Below are 7,506 nucleotides of genomic sequence, written 5' to 3'. Positions count from 1 at the left end.
AGACTATCAGAATAACAAAGTAGTTTCCCCGAAGTTGTCCATAGACACTGATCTTAAGTCAGTTTTTCATTGTTTCGCCTAATGCTTCAGGTTAGGATCTGTACCTAGATCTGTTCCTAGATCTGTACCTAAGGGCAACTTCAACCCAGAGCCAGTTAGAGAAGGTTAGTGTTAGATGTGGGGTTCTCAGAGCCATATAAGAGCAGAGTTCTGTTGATGAAGAGTAGTGTTCTGTTGATGAAGAGTAGTGTTCTGTTGATGAAGAGTAGTGGTCTGTTGATGAAGAGTAGTGGTCTGTTGATGAAGAGTAATGGTTTGTTGATGAAGAGTAGTGTTCTGTTGATGAAGAGTAGTGTTCTGTTCATGAAGAGTAGTGGTGATGAAGAGTAGTGGTGATGAAGAGTAGTGGTGATGAAGAGTAGTGGTGATGAAGAGTAGTGTTCTGTTGATGAAGAGTAGCGTTGATGAAGAGGAGTGTTGATGAAGACTAGTGTTGATGAAGAGTAGCGTTGATGAAGAGTAGCGTTGATGAAGAGGAGTGTTGATGAAGACTAGTGTTGATGAAGAGTAGCGTTGATGAAGAGTAGCGTTGATGAAGAGGAGTGTTGATGAAGAGGAGCGTTGATGAAGAGGAGCGTTGATGAAGAGGAGTGGTGATGAAGAGTAGTGGTGATGAAGAGGAGTGTTGATGAAGAGTAGTGGTGATGAAGAGTAGTGTTGATGAAGAGTAGTGGTGATGAAGAATAGTGTTGATGCTGAAGACATCTTGTCCAGCAGATCTTTTCAAGGCAACAGCCTCACATGGGGCCTGGAGTCTTTCCTGGGCCTGGAGTCTTTCCTGGGCCCGGCATCCCGGTAGCAACGGAACTGACGTGTAGGAGTGTTTTAACGATGCACCGTTCCTACAACGGCCGAAGAACTTGTGCGCGTTTCCCAAAACACTACCGAGGGAGAACTTTCACGAAGTGCCTTTGTTGGCCCACGTGTCGATCGTTATTCATGGAAAGGCAGCGCTGATCTCGGGTCAGCTTTCTCCATTCAGATCTGACCTTTTTAACTATAATTATACCACAGTACTGACGACAGATCAGCTCCAAGAGAGATATTATCACCCATAGGCTATGGCTGAAAATATTGAGGCAGATTATAATGCTGAGGATGAGGCCCTAGCCTACCCTATAATAATGCCCTAAATCACAGATTATAATGCTGAGGATGAGGCCCTAGCCTACCCTATAATAATGCCCTAAATCACAGATTATAATGGTGAGGATGAGGCCCTAGCCTACCCTATAATAATGCCCTAAATCACAGATTATAATGCTGAGGATGAGGCCCTAGCCTACCATATAATAATATACTAAATCACAGATTATAATGCTGAGGATGAGGCCCTAGCCTACCCTATAATAATGCCCTAAATCACAGATTATAATGCTGAGGATGAGGCCCTAGCCTACCCTATAATAATGCCCTAAATCACAGATTATAATGCTGAGGATGAGGCCCTAGCCTACCCTATAATAATACACTAGATCACAGATTATAATGCTGAGGATGAGGCCCTAGTTTACCCTATAATAATACACTAGATCACAGATTATAATGCTGAGGATGAGGCCCTACCCTAGAATAATACACTAGATCACAGATTATAATGCTGAGGATGAGGCCCAAGCCTAGAATAATACACTAAATCACAGATTATAATGCTGAGGATGAGGCCCTAGCCTACCCTATAATAATGCCCTAAATCACAGATTATAATGCTGAGGATGAGGCCCTAGCCTACCCTATAATAATGCCCTAAATCACAGATTATAATGCTGAGGATGAGGCCCTAGCCTACCCTATAATAATATACTAAATCACAGATTATAATGCTGAGGATGAGGCCCTACCCTATAATAATGCCCTAAATCACAGATTATAAGACTGAGGATGAGGGCCCTAGCCTACCCTATAATAATGCCCTAAATCACAGATTATAATGCTGAGAATGAGGCCCTAGCCTACCCTATAATAATATACTAAATCACAGATTATAATGCTGAGGATGAGGCCCTAGCCTACCCTATAATAATACACTAGATCACAGATTATAATGCTGAGGATGAGGCCCTACCCTATAATAATACACTAGATCACAGATTATAATGCTGAGGATGAGGCCCTACCCTAGAATAATACACTAGATCACAGATTATAATGCTGAGGATGAGGCCCTACCCTATAATAATACACTAGATCACAGATTATAATGCTGAGGATGAGGCCCTACCCTATAATAATACACTAGATCACAGATTATAATGCTGAGGATGAGGCCCTACCCTAGAATAATACACTAGATCACAGATTATAATGCTGAGGATGAGGCCCTAGCCTACCCTATAATAATACACTAGATCACAGATTATAATGCTGAGGATGAGGCCCGAACCCCTATAATAATACACTAATCACAGATATAAGGGCTGAGGATTGAGGCCCCTACCCTATAATAATTACACTTAGATCCACAGATTATAATTGAGGATGGGCCCTACCCTATAATAATACAACTAGATCACAGATTATAATGCTGGAGGATGAGGCCCTACCTAATACACTAATTATAAATGGAGGGGAGGCCCTACTAGAATACAAACAGATTATAATGCTTGAGGGATTGAGGCCCCTACCCTAGCATAAGACCACTAGATCACATGATTATAATGCTGAGGATGGAGGCCCTTACCCTATAATTAATACACGGAGATCAACAGATTATAATGGCTGAGATTGAGGCCCTTACCCTATAATAATACACTAGATCACAGATATAATGCTGAGATGAGGCCCTACCCTATAATAATACACTAGATCACAGATTATAATGCTGAGGATGAGGCCCTACCCTATAATAATACACTAGATCACAGATTATAATGCTGAGGATGAGGCCCTACCCTATAATAATACACTAGATCACAGATTATAATGCTGAGGATGAGGCCCTACCCTATAATAATACACTAGATCACAGATTATAATGCTGAGGATGAGCCCTACCCTATAATAATACACTAGATCACAGATTATAATGCTGAGGATGAGGCCCTACCCTATAATAATACACTAGATCACAGATTATAATGCTGAGGATGAGGCCCTACCCTATAATATACAGTAGATCACATGATTATAATGCTGAGGATGAGGCCCTACCCTATAATAATACACTAGATCACGATTATAATGCTGAGGATGAGGCCCTAGCCTATAATATACACTAGATCACAGATTATAATGCTGAGGATGAGGCCCTACCCTATAAAATACACTAGATCACAGATTATAATGCTGAGGATGAGGCCCTAGCCTATAATAATACACTAGATCACAGATATAATGCTGAGGTAGGGCCCTACCCTATAATAATACACTAGATTCACAGATTATAATGCTGAGGATGAGGCCCTACCCTATAATAATACACTAGATCACAGATTATACTGCTGAGGGATGAGGCCCTACCTATAATAATACACTAGATCACAGATTATAATGCTGAGGATGAGGCCCTACCCTATAATAATACACTAGATCACAGATTATAATGCTGAGGATGAGGCCCTACCCTAGAATAATACACTAGATCACAGATTATAATGCTGAGGATGAGGCCCCCCTACCCTATAATAATACACTAGATCACAGATTATAATGCTGAGGATGAGGCCCCTACCCTATAATAATACACTAGATCAAGATTATAATGCTGAGGGAGGGGCCCAAAACCTATAAATACACTAGATCACAGATTATAATGTGAGGATGAGGCCCTACCCTATAATAATACACTAGATCACAGATTATAATGCTGAGGATGAGGCCCTAACCCTATAATAATACACTAGATCACAGATTATAATGCTGAGGATGAGGCCACCTACCCTATAATAATACCTAGATCACAGATTATTAATGCTGAGGATGAGGCCCTAGCTATAATAATACACTAGTTCACAGATTATAATGCTGAGGATGAGGCCTACCCTATAATAATACACTAGATCACAGATTATAATGCTGAGGATGAGGCCCTACCCTATAATAATACACTAGATCACAGATTATAATGCTGAGGATGAGGCCCTACCCTAGAATAATACACTAGATCACAGATTATAATGCTGAGGATGAGGCCCTACCCTACCCTATAATAATACACTAGATCACAGATTATAATGCTGAGGATGAGGCCCTACCCCTATAATAATACACTAGATCACAGATTATAATGCTGAGGATGAGGCCCTACCCTATAATAATACACTAGATCACAGATTATAATGCTGAGGATGAGGCCCTACCCTATAATAATACACTAGATCACAGATTATAATGCTGAGGATGAGGCCCAAGCCTAGAATAATACACTAAATCACAGATTATAATGCTGAGGATGAGGCCCTACCCTATAATAATACACTAGATCACAGATTATAATGCTGAGGATGAGGCCCTACCCTATAATAATACACTAGATCACAGATTATAATGCTGAGGATGAGGCCCAAACCTATAATAATACACTAGATCACAGATTATAATGCTGAGGATGAGGCCCAAGCCTAGAATAATACACTAAATCACAGATTATAATGCTGAGGATGAGGCCCTAGCCTACCCTATAATAATGCCCTAAATCACAGATTATAATGCTGAGGATGAGGCCCTACCCTATAATAATACACTAGATCACAGATTATAATGCTGAGGATGAGGCCCTAGCCTACCCTATAATAATGCCCTAAATCACAGATTATAAGGCTGAGGATGAGGCCCTAGCCTACCCTATAATAATATACTAAATCACAGATTATAATGCTGAGGATGAGGCCCTAGCCTACCCTATAATAATACACTAGATCACAGATTATAATGCTGAGGATGAGGCCCTACCCTAGAATAATACACTAGATCACAGATTATAATGCTGAGGATGAGGCCCTACCCTATAATAATACACTAGATCACAGATTATAATGCTGAGGATGAGGCCCTACCCTATAATAATACACTAGATCACAGATTATAATGCTGAGGATGAGGCCCTACCCTATAATAATACACTAGTTCACAGATTATAATGCTGAGGATGAGGCCCTACCCTATAATAATACACTAGATCACAGATTATAATGCTGAGGATGAGGCCCTACCCTAGAATAATACACTAGATCACAGATTATAATGCTGAGGATGAGGCCCTACCCTATAATAATACACTAGATCACAGATTATAATGCTGAGGATGAGGCCCTACCCTATAATAATACACTAGATCACAGATTATAATGCTGAGGATGAGGCCCTACCCTAGAATAATACACTAGATCACAGATTATAATGCTGAGGATGAGGCCCTACCCTATAATAATACACTAGATCACAGATTATAATGCTGAGGATGAGGCCCTACCCTATAATAATACACTAGATCACAGATTATAATGCTGAGGATGAGGCCCTACCCTATAATAATACACTAGATCACAGATTATAATGCTGAGGATGAGGCCCTACCCTATAATAATACACTAGATCACAGATTATAATGCTGAGGATGAGGCCCTAGCCTATAATAATACACTAGATCACAGATTATAATGCTGAGGATGAGGCCCTACCCTATAATAATACACTAGATCACAGATTATAATGCTGAGGATGAGGCCCTACCCTATAATAATACACTAGATCACAGATTATAATGCTGAGGATGAGGCCCTACCCTATAATAATACACTAGATCACAGATTATAATGCTGAGGATGAGGCCCTACCCTATAATAATACACTAGATCACAGATTATAATGCTGAGGATGAGGCCCTAGCCTATAATAATACACTAGATCACAGATTATAATGCTGAGGATGAGGCCCTACCCTATAATAATACACTAGATCACAGATTATAATGCTGAGGATGAGGCCCTACCCTATAATAATACACTAGATCACAGATTATAATGCTGAGGATGAGGCCCTACCCTATAATAATACACTAGATCACAGATTATAATGCTGAGGATGAGGCCCTACGCTATAATAATACACTAGATCACAGATTATAATGCTGAGGATGAGGCCCTACCCTATAATAATACACTAGATCACAGATTATAATGCTGAGGATGAGGCCCTACCCTATAATAATACACTAGATCACAGATTATAATGCTGAGGATGAGGCCCTACCCTATAATAATACACTAGATCACAGATTATAATGCTGAGGATGAGGCCCTAGCCTATAATAATACACTAGATCACAGATTATAATGCTGAGGATGAGGCCCTAGCCTATAATAATACACTAGATCACAGATTATAATGCTGAGGATGAGGCCCTACCCTATAATAATACACTAGATCACAGATTATAATGCTGAGGATGAGGCCCTACCCTATAATAATACACTAGATCACAGATTATAATGCTGAGGATGAGGCCCTACCCTATAATAATACACTAGATCACAGATTATAATGCTGAGGATGAGGCCCTACCCTAGAACAATACACTAGATCACAGATTATAATGCTGAGGATGAGGCCCTACCCTATAATAATACACTAGATCACAGATTATAATGCTGAGGATGAGGCCCTACCCTATAATAATACACTAGATCACAGATTATAATGCTGAGGATGAGGCCCTACCCTATAATAATACACTAGATCACAGATTATAATGCTGAGGATGAGGCCCTACCCTATAATAATACACTAGATCACAGATTATAATGCTGAGGATGAGGCCCTACCCTATAATAATACACTAGATCACAGATTATAATGCTGAGGATGAGGCCCTACCCTATAATAATACACTAGATCACAGATTATAATGCTGAGGATGAGGCCCTAGCCTACCCTATAATAATACACTAGATCACAGATTATAATGCTGAGGATGAGGCCTAGCCTACCCTAGAATAATACACTAGATCACAGATTATAATGCTGAGGATGAGGCCCTACCCTATAATAATACACTAGATCACAGATTATAATGCTGAGGATGAGGCCCTACCCTATAATAATACACTAGATCACAGATTATAATGCTGAGGATGAGGCCCTACCCTATAATAATACACTAGATCACAGATTATAATGCTGAGGATGAGGCCCTACCCTATAATAATACACTAGATCACAGATTATAATGCTGAGGATGAGGCCCTACCCTATAATAATACACTAGATCACAGATTATAATGCTGAGGATGAGGCCCTACCCTATAATAATACACTAGATCACAGATTATAATGCTGAGGATGAGGCCCTACCCTATAATAATACACTAGTTTATCACAGATAAACATGTTGATTCTATGTTATCAGCGGCCATAGAGAGAGACACAGATAAACATGTTGATTCTATGTTATCAGCGGCCATAGAGAGAGACACAGATAACATGTTGATTCTATGTTATCAGCGGCC

The 7,506-nt window shown here is 40.0% G+C and overlaps 1 protein-coding gene across 1 annotated transcript in view; it reads right to left on the bottom strand.

Moving 5' to 3' along the window:
• Positions 1-7,506, bottom strand: part of LOC109886482 (receptor-type tyrosine-protein phosphatase delta) — a 126,532-nt gene that overhangs the window by 88,114 nt on the left and 30,912 nt on the right. The window lies entirely within an intron of this gene.

Source organism: Oncorhynchus kisutch, unplaced genomic scaffold, assembly GCF_002021735.2.
Source record: "Oncorhynchus kisutch isolate 150728-3 unplaced genomic scaffold, Okis_V2 Okis07a-Okis12b_hom, whole genome shotgun sequence".
In the NCBI taxonomy this organism is placed as follows: domain Eukaryota; kingdom Metazoa; phylum Chordata; class Actinopteri; order Salmoniformes; family Salmonidae; genus Oncorhynchus; species Oncorhynchus kisutch.
The sequence above is the reverse complement of the archived record's forward strand: the minus strand, read 5'-3'. Positions and strand labels throughout refer to the sequence as shown.